Source organism: Vulpes lagopus, chromosome 1 (genome assembly GCF_018345385.1).
Source record: "Vulpes lagopus strain Blue_001 chromosome 1, ASM1834538v1, whole genome shotgun sequence".
Classification (NCBI taxonomy): Eukaryota; Metazoa; Chordata; class Mammalia; order Carnivora; family Canidae; genus Vulpes; species Vulpes lagopus.
This window is the reverse complement of record NC_054824.1, coordinates 57,888,878-57,905,307: the sequence shown is the minus strand read 5'-3', so window position 1 is coordinate 57,905,307 and position 16,430 is coordinate 57,888,878. Positions and strand designations below refer to the sequence as shown.

General features: G+C 41.7%; 1 protein-coding gene across 7 annotated transcripts in view; it reads right to left on the bottom strand.

Annotated features, from left to right (window-relative positions):
- Window positions 1-7,229, bottom strand: part of ADGRF1 (adhesion G protein-coupled receptor F1) — a 76,930-nt gene extending 69,701 nt beyond the window's left edge. For 4 of the 7 annotated variants that reach the window (XM_041773033.1, XM_041773051.1, XM_041773055.1 and 1 more), the window contains exon 1: window positions 7,124-7,227. The gene's annotated coding sequence lies outside the window, so the exon portion shown is untranslated. Of the gene's footprint in view, window positions 1-7,123 lie in introns of all 7 variants that reach the window. The other 3 variants (XM_041773066.1, XM_041773074.1, XM_041773061.1) reach the window with 2 other exon arrangements.
- Window positions 7,230-16,430: the final 9,201 nt, after the last annotated feature.

The window sequence follows — 16,430 nt, the reverse complement described above, 5'->3', positions numbered from 1 at the left end:
GACCTGTCAGACCCTAGGGTTCCTTCCTTTTCTATATAGTTCCTGTTGCTTTCTTGCTACCTGTGTTTTAAGAGTAGGCTGTTATGTCCTTGAAGATCTGTAACAATGGAATAACAGCCAACGTAATTAAGAGGATAACAATCTTAAGAAAGATGGCAAAGACCCTGTTGTTGTTTTGAATACCACTAGAATTCATTCACTCTCAGTTCTGGAACATTCGGAGGTCTGGAACTGTCACATTCATCAGGAAGTAAGGCCCAGCTGGCTGCTGCTGGCTCCTGGCCATGTGTAGACAACCCCTGGTCATTTGTCAATGTTCCCAGGGGTGCCTGCTTCATGTTAAAATCCTGGCAGTGTGCCTCACTCCACTGTATAATTGTCCTGGCCATAGCAAGGCTGACTAAATCCCCTTGATGCTTCTGCTAATTCCATGGGCCCAGCAGGCTAGAGGAGCCCAGAAACAGAACAGGGCACACCCAAAGTGCAATCCAAAGGCTGGAGGCTCCTCTGGTTGCTTAACATGAGTAAACATTTCACTGTCAAATTGTCACCATGCAAATACAGGCAGAGCTTTCTTCTGGGCAAGAATTGAATGTTAGAACTAGAATTGACATCAATGTTTCCCTCATACAGTGTTCCAAACTATGCTCAAAAGGCTCTGGGATGGTGGAGGAGGTTTCCATAAAGGTCCCTGTGGGGAATCAGGAAAAGCTGAACAGGTGAGGGTCTTGGTTTCACACACCAAGTTCAACCAGATCAGGTCTACTTTTGCCTGTAGCACCCTATAAGATTTATCTGGAAAGGGACTCCCAGCTGCAACAAGCGTGAGAACCTCTTCATTTTACTGGTTTACAAGCTGAGGCTCAGGAAAGGTTTGATGCAGCATATCACACAGGAAGTCAGTGGCAGGACTAGGCTTAGTGGTGGACTCCTCAGCCAGAGCTCTTCTACCGTCTGGGCTCTATTATCACACAGAGTTCTGTTTCCTTTGTGATGGGTCCTCAATCTTATGAATTTGCAGTCAACTAACTATTCCTCAGACCCTCAGTTGTAAATCAACTCGTCCTGAATTCTCAAAAGCCCCTCCACGAAGCAAGCTTTCAATAAAAATTTCTTGGTTATTCCCTGGTCTGTGGCATCCTGCACTATGGTATGCCAGGCTGAGCCGCTGGAACTGGAGGCAGAAGAGAGACGTGCACACCTATGTACATTTACCGAAACATCCTCCCAGATTTTGAGCCAAAGTGGAAACATTGGTGAAAGCTCTACAATTAAAAAAGACAATCTCTATATAAGACTGTGTGATGCCCAATTTGTTTGCTCACCATTATCAACCATCAGATATCTGCTGTGGGAAAGCAACAGCATACAGCTCCAGGAACCCAGAGCTGATGAAAAACAATGTCCCTATGGCAGAGTAACTCGGGATTGTAAAATAGGCAAAGAGCAATAGCTTGTTTCTGTGTAAAATTTTGAGATTTTGTTCATTGTGGATTTTTTTCATGAAATTTGATTAAGTATTGTGTTAAAATTTGTATTTTTGATTAAAATAATTATTAGTTATTTGAGTCTCGATTCTTGAGGGTTTTTTTTTTTTGGCACTCCCTCAAATTTTGTGCCTCACTCAGCTGACCTTACCCTAGGGCTCCTGCTCACTTGCACAGTCTCAACAGCATCTCTCACTTAGGGCTTCTACACACAGTCTAGTCCTTAAGATAACCCAAAGATACAATAGCCCATGTAGCCAGCCAGTATTTTATCTTTTGTGTCTCCTTGAAAATCCGAAGGCCCAAGTTTTTATTTTTTTAGTAGAAACTTCCAGAAGAGTGTTTTTATTTTTTTTACACTGAAGTATAGTTGACATAATATTATATTAGTTTCCAGTGTACAACATAAGAATTCAATTATATACATTAAAAAATGTTTACCATGATCAATTTAGTCACCACCTGTCACTCTAAATTATTATAATATCATTGATTACAGTCTCTTACATTCTGCGTTTCATCGTTGTGACTTATTTATTTCATAACTGGAAGTTTGTACTCTTAATTCCCTTCCCCTGTTTCCCTCATCCCTCCATCACTTTGGCAACCACCACCTTGTTCCCTATTCACATTCTTATTTTACTATTTATATCAGCCCTATCTACCTACTCCCACAAGCTCCAATAAGGAGTTCTCTCTCAAATCATAACTCTTCTTTAAAGATTTGTTCATTTATTTTGGAGGGAGAGGGAAAGTACAAGCAGATGGAGAGGGAGAGGGAGAGAATCTCAAGGAGACTCTCCACTGAGCATGGAGGCTGCTGTGGGACTTGATCTCAAGACCCTGAGACCATGACCTGAGCTGAAACCAAGAGTCAGACACTCAACCGACTGAGCCACCCAGGCACCCTCAAATCATAATTCTTTTGTAAAGAGTTATGTTCTCACTCTGCCTAGCAATTCTTCCTTCTATGGGTGCTGAATTAGAATCAGAGCAAGACTTAATTACCTTTAGGACTGAGTCAGAAATATACACTCTAGAAAACTATATGAAGGAGATTCCAATATGTTAATACATGGTTTGAAGTTACCAGTTTAACTTGTATCCCCCAAACTTTTTCAGGCATTAAGACAACTTGTTTAGACAAAAATAATGTGGAATTTGCGGCTGGCTCAGTATGGCCTTCTCAGGCACCTTCATTCCCTCACAGCTATTAATTTTGAAACAACCAGTGCTGACTTGGAAATTGCATACTAATTTAGTATGTGGTCTGAGAATAAACTGAGGGATTGGTGGCAAGTAGGTTGTGCAACTTCCTCTGCTTTGCAACACACCAACACAGGTGCAAAAACAACAGATTGGAGAGAGCCAAAAAATGTTGTTTTGCTCTTTTCCTTCTTTCAGCAATATCTTAGAAATGTAGTTAGCAACATGCTTAGCCATTTGTTTACCCAAATTAATCCAAAATCCTGGTTGTGGTTGGCTGTGACTGGCACTCACCTCTCAAAGCCTGACCAATCTTCTCTCAGTCCTAGGGCAACCAGCTGCAGGAATCAGGCTTAAAGCACCAGCACCCTGAGTTTCTTACACATTTCCCAACTTCCTCTCCAGTGACTCTGCCCATTTTTGTTTACATGTCTCCAGTTTTTTGTTCACATCTTTAAATCTGGGATGTGCCTTCTGATTTTTCTTTCTTTCTTTCTTGTTCTCATTAAGGCCAGATGGAATCAGGTCTCTGGGAAGCTGTTTTGGATGTTCACATCTGGATTTTGCTACCCTTTTGTTCTGTGACTATAATCTGAGACTGCTGTTGAATGGGTCTGAACATTTGCAGTGGGATTCATATTTGAACCAAATGAAGATAATTTGGAATTCTACTTTATTTTTTGACTTTTTAGTCATCCTTATTTCACTGTTTTTAGTGTTTGCTGCAGAGATTACAATATACATTCTTAATTTGTGAAAGCCAACTTCAATTTCATATTGCACTACTTCATGTAAAATACAGAAATCCACATTACTTATGCTATAGTTCTAATATGTGTTACATCAACATACATTATAAGTTCCATATTAGAGAATGTTATGATTTGGGGGGGTTATATGTAGATGATGTTTTCTGTTTCTTCATACATCGATTAATTGTGGATTATATCCCAGACATTATGAAAATATGTTATAGAGAATCTGGATTCTGTTATGTTCCTCTGAAGAGTATTAATGTTTTTTTTCTTTTCAAGTCTATTCCTTGTACATGCATGATTCAGAGTTTAGAATCTAGAATCTGGGGTTTTCCCTCTCTGATCCTTTCCTTTTCAGGATTTACTTTTCCCAGCCAGTAAGTTATCATTTTCCACTTGCTCTATTTATCCCCACAAGCCACAGACTGGGGTCAGCCCTCAGATTGGTAGCTATTAGAAAAAGGAGCAGGAGGAGACTATACCCAGTGCCCTCCACTTTGTCCATGAATCGACTCACTTCCAGTATCTGTTTGCTTATATTCACTCTCTAGTGCCTTCAGGTAATTGGATTTTTTTCAATATCTTTCGTCTTGAGTTCAGTTTTTATCTTTATGAAAGTTGGTTCAATAGGAGCTACTTAAATCAGAAACAGAACTCCCTCAAATGATACTGGGTTGATAATTCTAATGTGAAAATGGCATAGGGCAGATGGAGAGCTATGAAGTTTGATTAGCAACCTGTGGATATTTTCAGCTTCATAAATATTTTTGGAGCACCTTCTAAGTTCCAGGCACTGTTACAGTTACGGAAAATACATAAATAAAGCCCACCAGCCCAGCCTTTGAGGCAGGTTACACTTTTATTCCAGTTAAGAGAGAAGTATAATATTTCTCACTGTAAAATGTGAGCTATTTAATGCCTTTGCTGGGAAAAGAAGGGGTTAAATTCATGACCACAACTGACAGAAGTGGTAGAAAGAAACACACTTCTATACCAGACAAGGTGAATGCTTGACTGTGCTATTTCACTTTCCCCCAAACCAACCCAATGACATCATTGTTCTTTACCCTTTGTTGCTTTGTTATTTACCCTTCTGTTACAGATGAAAAAGATGCTCTGAAATGTTCGGTGTAACTTGTTTGTAGTCACATCACTATTAAAGGGAGGGATTGGCTCTAACCTCATTTCCACTCCCATTAACCAAACTCGGAGATATCTGGTCTCTACCTCACTCTATCTGACTCTGAGCATATCAGGAAACTTCATTTCCTCTCTGTAAGATAAAACTTATCTGTACCCTTGGTACCTACCCCCACCATTCCAAGATAAACTAGTTTATCTAAGAATAAAAGAACCTTTCAAATGCATTAGGTGTACACTTCAAATACCATGAGGGTGAATTGTCTCCAAGGTCCTTCACTTTAGTCTAGGAATCTGAGTTTTAGACAATATGTGAACATTACCATGGTGGGTCTTTCTCTGAACTCTTATGGCTCTTCGTGTTCTACCCTTTACTCAACACTTCTTGCACCCCATCTTACAGGGGGTACTGTCTTTTGGTCTTCTTTCTGCGGGGATTGCAACATTATAGATGCATAGTAGATTTTAATAATAATAGAGAACAACACCTTATACCTAAAGCATGTCTTTTATTTTTCAAGTTCCTCTTGTAGATATTCTTTCATTTGATCTGCACACCACTTTGAGGTAGCCTGTCTTATACTTTCTCCTTCTCTAAATGAAATACTAATTACATTTCTTAAATGTCTTTTTTTTCTAATAAGAACATTATTTCTATTTTAGGGAGGTAAGTTTTATGTGCCAAAGAACATAAGATCCTTAAGAGAGTCTCAGTCCTTCAATGCCAGGGTTTATTTCCTGTTTTCTTTGTATCCAAATCACCTAGCCTGTATTTATAACATAATCAGTGAGACCTTGACAAAAATAGTACTAATAAACCTAGTACTGATTAAGTTTTAATATGATATTTCATTTTATAAATGATGTGTAAAGGAATGTCAAAAAAAATCCAGGCTCCAATTCCAACTCTGCCACTCACTAGTGTTATGGTTTTGGCTAAATTACTCAACCTTTCTGAGATCCTGGATCCTTACATGTAAACTCTGAGCAACAGCCCAGGGTTGTGAGATGAGAGGTTACATTTCAGGAAAACCAAGTACAGTGTCTGGTATAGTGTGCTCTCCAAAATACCAATTCTCTAGTTTTTAAGTGAGGAGAATGGCATTTCCCCCACTTTTAAAGATATTAAAAACAAAGGCTCAGTCAGGTTGACTTATCCAAGGAACACGGAAGTTAGCGGTTAGGAAGATTTCCCCCAGCTTTCTCTCACTTTCCATTAGACTGTGGCTACCCTAATCCTGACCTACACAGTATGTACTTGACAATACTACTAATAATAATTAATGCTATTCACTGCCATGTATGAAGACCCTGCCATCTTCTGGGCACTGTCAGTTTCTATATTCACATTCTTCAAACAGTAACAACAGTTCTGCAAGATAATTGTTATTTGTGCCTGATTTACAGATGAAACAAAAAAGGAGATTTTGAAAAGTTAGCCACCTCACTCAAGGATGCAAAGACTATAAATGGCAGATGTGGGATTTGAACCCACATTCCAAAACTCATGAGCTCTTTCCATTGATTCTCCTCCCTTTATACTACCTTTCCAAAGGGAAAAAAACAACATGGAAATGTGATAAGTTATTGGGAAAATTTAAACTCTGCAATCACTTGATGCCTCATGATCCAGGGACCAAAAAAAAAAAAAAATCCCTCATTTTCTGCATAATTGGTGCAATTCTCAAGTAGTTGATTAGGCAATCTGTTTTTGTCTACTTCTAAGGTGCAGAGCAGAGGGAGAACTTAGAAAGGAAATTCATGCCACCAGCGATGGGCAAGGTGAGTCCAGTGCAACAAATCCACCAAGTGAGTACAAAAGGCTCATGGGCTCCAGCACTATTCCAGTAGGAACACGCTGAACTGCATTGTTTGAGTATAAACATGTGTTTGTTCTCAAAAGAAAGACTTCCCCAGCAAGCTGTTTCAGAGATAGAAGCTGGACCAAGATCTGCTCATGAGGGTCGGCTCCCAGCTGATGTATTTGGTTGTTCTTGGCTCTATGAGCAAACGGCCATAGGGAATGATTGCTACAGCTTCCACAACTTGGCAACCAAAGCTCCTGGGGGTTCACTGGGTGTTTTCAATCCTGGCAGCTACTTGCAGCTCTCGGGAGAGAGCAGACAGAGAGGCAAAGAAGAAAGCCAGGTGTGGGCAAAGAAGAAAACCGTGGTGAAGCAGAAGATGAATAAGGAATCGTCAAATGACCCTGAAAAGACACACAGAGGACAAATGATCTATTCTCAACTTCCATAGGGCTTAATGCCTGCACTGATTCAATGTTTTGCTCCAAGGTGTAGACGGAACCTCTTCCCACGTAGAAGCCCAGATAGAGATGGTTGAGTAGCCATGTGTAACTACTTTCGAGCTCTGTGCCTACGTGCCATGTTTTTAACAGAGGTGGAATGGGCACCGGTGTGGAATGTAACAATGCTGAGTTCTACCCCAGGTGCATTTACGGACCCATGAACCAACTGAGAGGTAAATGGGCCACAGTGGGAAAAACAAGAGGACGGCTTCAAACCTAAATGTTACCTTTGTATAGTGGAGCAACACACTTAGCTTGTCCATGGCAACAGAATCCAGTCTGAATAACTAAATTCCAGAAGACTTGGGTTCTAGTGGGAGCTCCTCCATTATCCAGCTTTGCAACTCTGTGGCCTCAGATTCCTAAAATCTGGGCTTTGGGCTCCTGTTACAGAAAACCAAAAGGCAGCACATGATAAAAAGTACACCAACTTGGAACACAAAAGGCCTCGCAGAATGTCATTTAACCTCTCCTAGCTGACTCAATGCAAAAGCTATTTTTCAGCAATTATTTATGGAGCATTTACTAAGCTCTGGGAATGTGGCAAAGAGCAAAACAGACCAAACCCCTGTTCTCATGGACCTTATATCTTTAGATAGGCAAAGAGATAATCAGAAAATAAACAAATACATGGACAGGGGATGACATGCCAGACGGTCATAAGCTCTATGAAAAAATAAATAAAGCAGGAGAGGGAAAGAGGGAGGGCTTGCCATTCCAGTTAGAGCGGCCAGGGGCAAATGATATCACCCTGAGAACGTTATTGTGGAAAAGCTAACAGGGAATGGATTTTACCAGATTACAGCATGAAGCAAACATACCATAGCGCTGAACGTTTCAATGGCTCACAGGACTACTTCCCCTAAGATAAGGTGGGGCTTTCAGGCTGTGTCCATGATTGAGAAATAAAGCTCAGCATTGCCTGCTCCTGCCATTGCCCTTTCCCTTGGTCCTTTCAGTGTTGCCTCTTTAAGTGTGGGGGCTTTTTGTTTTTGTTTTGTTTTCCCCATTCCTGCAGGGGGAACTCGATCTCTGGTAACAGGAAGTTAATGAATGTAAAACCTTCTTGGAGGAGAGGCATTTGATACCACTGACGATGTGTCCACAGTTTGTCTCTGTTGGTCTCCAGGGTTCAGGCCTCAGCACAGGGCTCAAGGTTCAGAGGTGTGAGGCCTGTTAGTTTTGGAGAGATCTGTCCACCAGGTGGTAGAAACTTCCCGTTCAGGAAATGAGCCCTGAAGCAATCAGGCCAGTGGATTCCATCTGCCCAGAGCACAACAAAGGGCTCAACTGTGTAGCCACATCCTGGCCCAGAACACGCCTGCAGGTAGCAATACCCAGACCATGCCTAGCCTGACTCTTGCATTCAAGGTTCTGACTTAGATCTCTGGGAACTCATGGATTTTAGGGTTTTAAAAGGAAGGCAGTCATCCGAGAACTGGCTCTTCTTCATCAAAAGCAAAACTCTCTGTTGTGCTCAAGTGTGACTCAATACATACATGTCTAGGGTTTTCCACCTCCATATTTAGGCAAAGCTTTCCTATGGGCTGTAGAATGGTTGACAAATAGGTCACAGATCATTATCCGTTGTCATAGATAACATTATGAGAAATTATAAAATAAGTAAAACATTTTAAATGTTTCCGGCTATCCTGTCAACAGGCACTTTCCAATGTAATTTGAATCTGTTGTTCCATTTGTTTGTCACTCAAAACATTGTGTCAAATGAACTTTACCCTATAAATCCATGCTAACCAGCTTCCAAGGTGGCTCCTAGAGACCCTCATATCCTGCTATCTATACCCCTCTATAGTCTTCCTCCCCACTGAATCCTTACTGGTTTGTGTGGTCAACAGAATAGAATAGAAATGACAGTATGTGATTTCAGGGGCTAGATCAGAAAAGGCACTGCAGCTCCCACCTTGGTCTCTTAGATTACTCACTCTGGGGTCAGGAAGCCACCATGCCATAAGAATGCTCAACTAGCTGAGCATCCCAGAGAGGCTCACATGAACAACAGCTGGAGCATCTCACCTATAGGGTGGCATGTAAATGAGCAGCCTTGGAAGTGGATCCTCAACCCCAATCAAGCCTTCCAATGAATGCGGCCCTGGCCAACATCTGACTAAAACCTAACGAGAGATCCTGATCCACCACCCAGAGGAACCACTCCTGAGTTCCTGACCCACACCAACTGTGAGAGACAATAAGTGATTATTGTTTTAAGCCACTAAGTTTGGGGTAATTTGTTACACAGCAAATGATAACTAATATAAAAACTATTGAGTTACCAGGATTGAATGGAAGAAATTACAGTCTGTTAAACCCACCAAAACTAGATTCTAATTAATGCTATACTGTTTTGCCCAACACCACAGCAGCAATTTTCAGAAAACTGTTATCTAGAGTTGGCATTGGATTTGCAGTACTAGTAAAGGTCCAGTCTTTGCCTTTACAACACTTGTGGGCACACTAAAGGAATAAACCTTCTAAGCATTGCCTCTGAGCATGATCTTACAGAGGTACTGGGTTTCACATTATCTTTACATTCTGTAGATGAATTGGAGTTCCTACAGTTATTGGTTGAAGATTACCAGGGAGGTGGACATCAGCTCCCCAGCACTTCTGGCTTGCTAAGCACATGGCCAGAGTGGGTTCCTTCTTCTAGAGAAGGTCAGCAGGCAAGTGGACACAGGTGCTAGTGGTTGCAAGTTGAACCAATGAACTCCGAAATGGCATGGGTTGTGGGGAGACATGGGTGGGGAGGCCAACTGTCCACTTCAGTTATCACATAAAGGCTTTAGCCACAGGAAAAAAAGCACAGATCTGAAACTGAGGGGCATAATCAAAGCCCAGCTATCCAAATGGGGGTTCAGGTCAGGGCCAGACTAGTAGGAAAAGCATCCTAGGCCTGATGGTAAGTCTGACCTCCCAATTCACTCTGGCTGGGAAGAAAAAGCAGGAGGCTTAGAGACTCGGAATCCCTCTCATGCCCCTCCGCCCTAACCACCGGCATAAGATTCACCAGGCTCACCCTGTTGGGACTGTGCTACCATTTTATTTTCTCGCTGTACACTCTCACCTGAAGCAGCTCTTCCTTACTATGGGCTGTCCTATTTAAAGGACAAATTGGTCATTTGGGAAAAAAATTCAACCCAGGGCTTTAAAAGAGCCAAAGGATGGCACTCTTCTTCTTAAGGAAGTCAGTGAGTTAACGTAGGGCTTGGCACACAGTAGGTACTCACAAATGTTAAGCTGGTTTCCCTCCAGCCTCTGCCACCACTGCCTTGGGACTGCCAGGCAGGAACAGAGTCAGAGAGCTAATCTCTATCTGATCTCCAAGCCTGTTTCTTACCAAAGAAAACACTCAACGCTAGTACTGAGTCCTCCACGTGTGGTGGTACTGCTTTTTCACTGGGAATCCACCTTGGTGGAGCGTTACTCCCAAGGCCTCATTAGCTTGACACAGGCACATAGGGTAGAGCACGTGGGAAGTTCCAGCAGCGAGAACAAACTAGCACCTGGGCTCAGATTTGAGGAACCACCTGATTTCTTCAGTGGTTCCATGGTATTTCACACTTGGGTTCCACTAGAAAATAATGTCCCTCCAAAGTCCTCTAGCCTTTGTTCTAATGCACTTGGAGGCAGGGACTTAGATAAAGAGCAGCGACAGAAAACTTTTGAGTATCCTTTTTTCTCTCTTGCAAATATTTGCTTCTCTGACTTCAACCTCCAGAGGGCACTGATCCTCAAAAGACCAAACCCAAATACTAAGGCTGGGCCCTACAGAATGTCAGCTGTTGGCCATCCAAGGTGAGGAGATCCTCACCAGTTGTTAATTCTCTGTAAATAATTAATGCTGGTGAAATTGAACCAGAGACATCATTAGCACTTATAAATGGGATATCTTCCCCCTGATAATATAAGGAAGCCCCAAGCCCATGGTTTCTGCTGCCCTTGACATCCTTTTACAGAGCTTCCCTCACCTCCCCACTATTAGCTCCATGTATCTAGTAGGCTTTTTCTGGAAAAACTCACATTTCTTGGTCATGCTTACTCTGAGGAACATCTGAAATTGAAAGAAACCTGGTAGCCCAGGAAGCCAGTCCAGAGATTCTCAGAAGGCAGCTGTGATGCTTCAGAACTATGTGTTAACAAACGAAGATGGAGGTTTTAAAGTTTAATAGACCTGGTTTCAGACCCTAACTCTGCCTCTTGCTGGCTATATGACTTTGGATAAGCTATACAACCATGGGGCATCTGGGCGGCTCAGTGGTTGAGCAACTGTCTTTAGCTCAGGGCATGATCCTAGGGTCTCAGGATCAAGTCCCACATCAGGCTCCCCACAGGGAGCCTGCTTCTCCCTCTGCCTATGTCTCTGCCTCTCTCTTTGTCTCTCATGAATAAATAAAATCTTGTTTTTTAAAAAAAGCTTATACAACCACATCTCAGCCTTACTTGCAAATAGAAATGATAATTAATCTCTTAATAGTTTGGCATGGAACAAATTCATTTGGACATATGCAACACTAACACTGTACCTGGCATGAAATAAGTACTTTGTATTAGTTCCTTCTTTGCCATCCTTTTCTCTACCTTTGATAACACCACACAGGATCAGTGGATTCCTGCAAGTTTTCCTACTGAAGCTTCAGTCACTCACTTGAACCCAATCTTTGCCCCGTTTTTCATGAGCCTGGCATCCCCCAAACAACAAGGAAGGGTGAAGGCCATGTGAGAGTCAGAAGGCCAGCTAAATCTGGAGGCCCTGGGGCTGTCTTCATTTTTGTACCCTGATTCTTCTGGAGTTGGGTATACACACACTCCGGTATTGGTGGAGTCCTCAGGACATAACTTCAGTGAATGATATTGAAAATTTATTTAGCAGAAAATTCTCCTATAATGTGAGGCGCCCTACTCCTTCATCCCCACCTCAAGTGCCTTATATATTTCAAAGGTGATACCAAAGTCAAATTCTGTGATGAGTAGAGAAAGTACAGAAACAAATCTTGAGTAAATATACCTCCCTTGTGTCCTGGATATTACCCAACGAGTCACTGGGCTGCTGCCATGGAACAGGCCCAGTTTAAATCCTGAGATGGCTGGGCCCTCATCCTCAAAGATCTTTGTCTACCAAGGGAGACAAGTAATAAACAAGCAATGACAACATCATGTAATAAGCTCTGCATTTGGAGCCAAGTACCACATGTCTAGGCCTGATGTGGCAAGAGATGGGGATCTGGGCTGTATTGAGGACGATCCACATCCTTCACCACTTGCCATCCCATCTTTGGTCACCAAGATGACCTGTCTGGGCTGAACTTTCTTTGAGCTCTCAGTTCCTATCCTATCATGGGACTTCTGTGCCTCAGCTTATTTGTCTTGAATAAGGACCAGGAATTAGAATACTGTAGGGATGGCTCTAACCAGGGCCTAAACAGAGGGGAAATGTGAAGAAAATTAGATTTTTAAAATGTTTTTAAATGCTTTTAGAATTTATCATGAGGCTCTCAATTCCAAAACTGAGCTATCCTAAAAACAAACAGGGGTGCATCCCTGGGTAGTTCAGTCAGTTAAGCATCTGCCTTTGGCTCAAGGTGATGATCCCAGGGTCCTGGGATTGAGCCCTGCATGAGACTCTCTGCTCAGTGGGGAGTCTGCTTCTCTCTCTCCCTCTGCCTCTCCTACCTGCTCGTGTGCTCGCTCTCTCTCTCTCTCTCTTTCTTTCTCTCCCTCTCTCAAGTAAATAAATAAAATCTCCAAACAAACAAAACACTGGCATTTAATAACCATCCTGGTTTTTCTGAGACTGTCCCAGTTCTTGCACTGAAAGTTCCATGTCCTAGGAAACCCTTCAATCAGGACATGAGGGAGCAGCTGGTCACAGCTCCTGTCCAGAGTCCCTCTCTACCCAGCTCTCTCGGCCTCCAGATTTGTGCTTCCCTGCTCTTCCCACTCCTTCAAGGCTTGGAGATGTTAATGGTTACCCCCTTGATCACTCTCAGGGCTCTATGCCATCATTTGGAATTTCCCAAAAGCTTGACCACACATTTGTACATTGTACACACACTGAATGTGTTTTTGTTTACTGCTAGAATGCTGACAAATATAAACATCAGGAGAACAACTAGCTCAGTGATTTCTAAACACAAGTTTGGGCACAGTTCTGAACTGGCCACATCAGCATCACTTAGGAAGCTTTAGAGAGTATAGATTCCTGGACCTCACACCTGGACTACTAATTCAGAGGAGCCCTGGGTGAGGCCTCACCCTGTATTTCTAGTAGCTTCCCTGCCAATCCTGCCACTGTAGCCAGATCTGGGAAGAGTTCACTTCTGAGGCCCTGATACAGCTGGACCCTTTCTCTTCATCAGTATTTTGTTGTTGTTGTTGTTTTTCTGGCTTCACATTTCACTCTCTTTGATTTCATTTTGGTTAGAAACAAAAGAATACAGCACATACAGAAACTATGTTTGTCCTCCAGAAAGGTGATCTCCTGTTAGGGTGGGAATTTTGGTCCACTTCTTTCAGGTCTAGAACCTGCCTGGCACATAGTTGGCACTTAATCAGTATTTGTTACATAAAGGTTAAATGAATAATTAATTGCGCACATTTGCAGAACTTCCCAGGGCTTAGATTAGTTCAAGTTGACAACCTCAAGAGGGATATGACCTAAGCTCCATATTTGAGAAAGATCCAAATGAACAAAAAGTGATCTTGAGAAAGATGAACTTGACAACAAAGCTGAGTAAGTCACTAATATAGGTATAATTTCAAACTAGCCACTTTCCTAGAACTTTACCCCATCTGTCCTTGGAAGCCTGTACATTCCACTAGACAGGATGACTTATGCTAAAAGCCAGGTAGCTACTATGTATTTGGGAAGGTACTTTTGAGGTGAAACCCCAATTTTACTTTCTCCTATCTACACTATTATACATATTCGGAGGACTCATAGCACCATGTTTAACACAGAAATTGTCATACAATCTCAAATTGAGTATTCAAAATAATTCCTGAGCAGAATAAAAACCCAGAGCCAGGCACATCCTTTCTACTCCTTACCTAGTCCTCTACCTATTTCTAATGACCCAAGGAGACTTGGCCTTCCTCTTCCCTCTTGCCCCACTTTCCCTATCTCTTTGTACTGCTAAGAGAAAAAAAAAAATCTCTTGGCTTACATTTTTCTGACAGGATATATCAGCAAATTGCTAGCTATGACCTCTTTTCATGCCAAGACTAAATGTGCTTAAATAAACTTGGTTGGAAAGCATTCTAGAATAAGAAACACACTTCTCCAACTCTTTAAATGGATTATACTGCTCATACTCTTTTTTGAGGATCATCTTTTCTAAATGACCCAAGGTCCTCATGATGAAAATCAATTATTGATTTTAAGGTATTTAAAACCCATTGGCTGCCTAGGAGCCAAAAAGTGGTTTAGAGCTCCTTGATCTTTTTATAACTGGCCTCAGCCTGATGCTTTGGGTCAATCTGTTGTTTGCTTTTAACAGCTTCTCTGTCATCTCCATTGCTGATTATGGCTTGCTGTTGTCAGGATGCTTGCTCCTAAGGTGAAGCTCTAAAAAAGAGCTCTCCGGGCAGGTGAGGGGTCACTCGGGGCTTTTAGACAAACGTGTATTTCTGCTCTGAGTTATGTAGGAGCTGATCTGAGAGGCATCTTCACGATTTGAAAGATGTTGTGAAACGAGAAAAGCTCTAGGAGTTAGCAATAAACTGACAATTCATCAGACTTCTAAAAATATTTTTAAAGATTTGAAGCAAAGATTAAGAAATTTGTGCTATTTAACTTAGAAAATAAGTCTGATGAATGATTAGATCTTGCTTTTCAAATGTTTGTTACTTTTCGGAGCATATGCAATGCTAATTAGAGAAAAGGAGGCAGAATGGAGAAAAAGAGAAAGAAAAAAGAAAGAAAGAAAGAAGAAGGAAAGAAAGAAAGAAAGAAAAAGGAAAAGAAAGAAGAAAGAAAAAGAAAGAAGAAAGAAAGAAAGAAAGAAAGAAAGAAAGAAAGAAAGAAAGAAAGAAAGAAGAAAATGACTGTGAAGGGTGCTGGAAATGTCTTTCTAAAGGGAGTTACCAAACCAGTTGGCCTTGCAGTCCCTACACCAAGCATGGCTTCCCTAAATCTATGGGAACCCCGACCAAAGAACAATGTGGGGCAGGGGGAGGGAGGCAGAGAAGGAGGGGGATGGACACTATGGGTTCTCCAATTTCCTTCTAACCTCAGAATTCAGAAAAATCATTTCTCCATGGTTCTCCTATGACAATATACATTTTTAAGGTATATTGTCTATGGGTTTAAAACTATGCCTAATCTCCTTAATAGCTTGGTTTTTGTTGGAGTATTGCAGAAAATAAGATAAAATAAATCCCTTCAACAACAACGAAAAAAAAAAAAGAAAAGAAAAAGAGAAGTAAACAGGAGAAATGGAACTCAGAATTTTTAAAATATGGTATTATTTCTGATCTTTGGAAGTACATGTGCCCCAAAACATCCTAACTCACCCCAGTGCAAGTCTTTAGCAGCATCTGAGGCACTCCTCTGCATTACTTTATGGAGCAGTCTGAAGTACTAGGTCAGGGACCATGTGGAAAAGCAGAGGTTAGCCTATACCCAGTATCTTCCTTAAGATACCAAATGCATATATTTGCATATGAAGAAGCATCAATGTTGTACTTCCCCCTTTGCAACATGGGTCTGTTATTCTCCAATTTCATGTTTAGGTCTCAAGAACCAAAATTTGAGCAGTGGAGCATGGAATGCCTGTCCCTTGGCCACCTGGAATTAGTCAAGGAAGGCATCTGCTGTTCAAGAAAAAATATCCTCCCATAATTACCAGAAGGCCTTGCTTACCCTGTAAGGCCCTCCCTGAACTTAGTCACCACGCTACCAAGTTCTAGAGGAGAAGTCATCAAACAAATGATTCAAAACATTTTCATTCAAAAATAATAATAAAACTGACAATGCCTTCCTTTCATGCCACAGCAGGAAAACTTCCATGACCAGGGAAAAAGCCTGCCTGTTACCTGCATGAATTGGCAAATGGGGCCCACTGCCACAGAAGAAGTTTGTCTGTGGTGCCTCAGTGGCTGAGAAAGGGCAAATATATTCTTAGAGCAACTGTTTGATTTAATTGCCCAGAAGTCAATCTAGCCAAAACTGCTCACATTCAGCAATTTTTGTTGATTATAGTTCTCCGAGTAAACATCAGGTGACAGAGGAAAACAGGGAAGGAAACCAGTTTTGAGGCCAAAGAGGGCAAAACAACATGAAGAGAATCAGTTCACCTGTCCATTCTCACAAATCTACCCGTTTCAGACTGACCTGCCCATTTGGTGTGAGCTTCAGTTAGAACATATAAATCGTGGAACTTTGGCACTTCAAGGAGTTTTAGAGACCATATAATCTACCTCTCTCACTCTAGAGATGAAATAGACTCATGGTCTATTTCTTCTCAGTGTCTGCAAAGTGATTTGCTGAGTGTCTTAGAAATTGAGCACAGTGGGGGA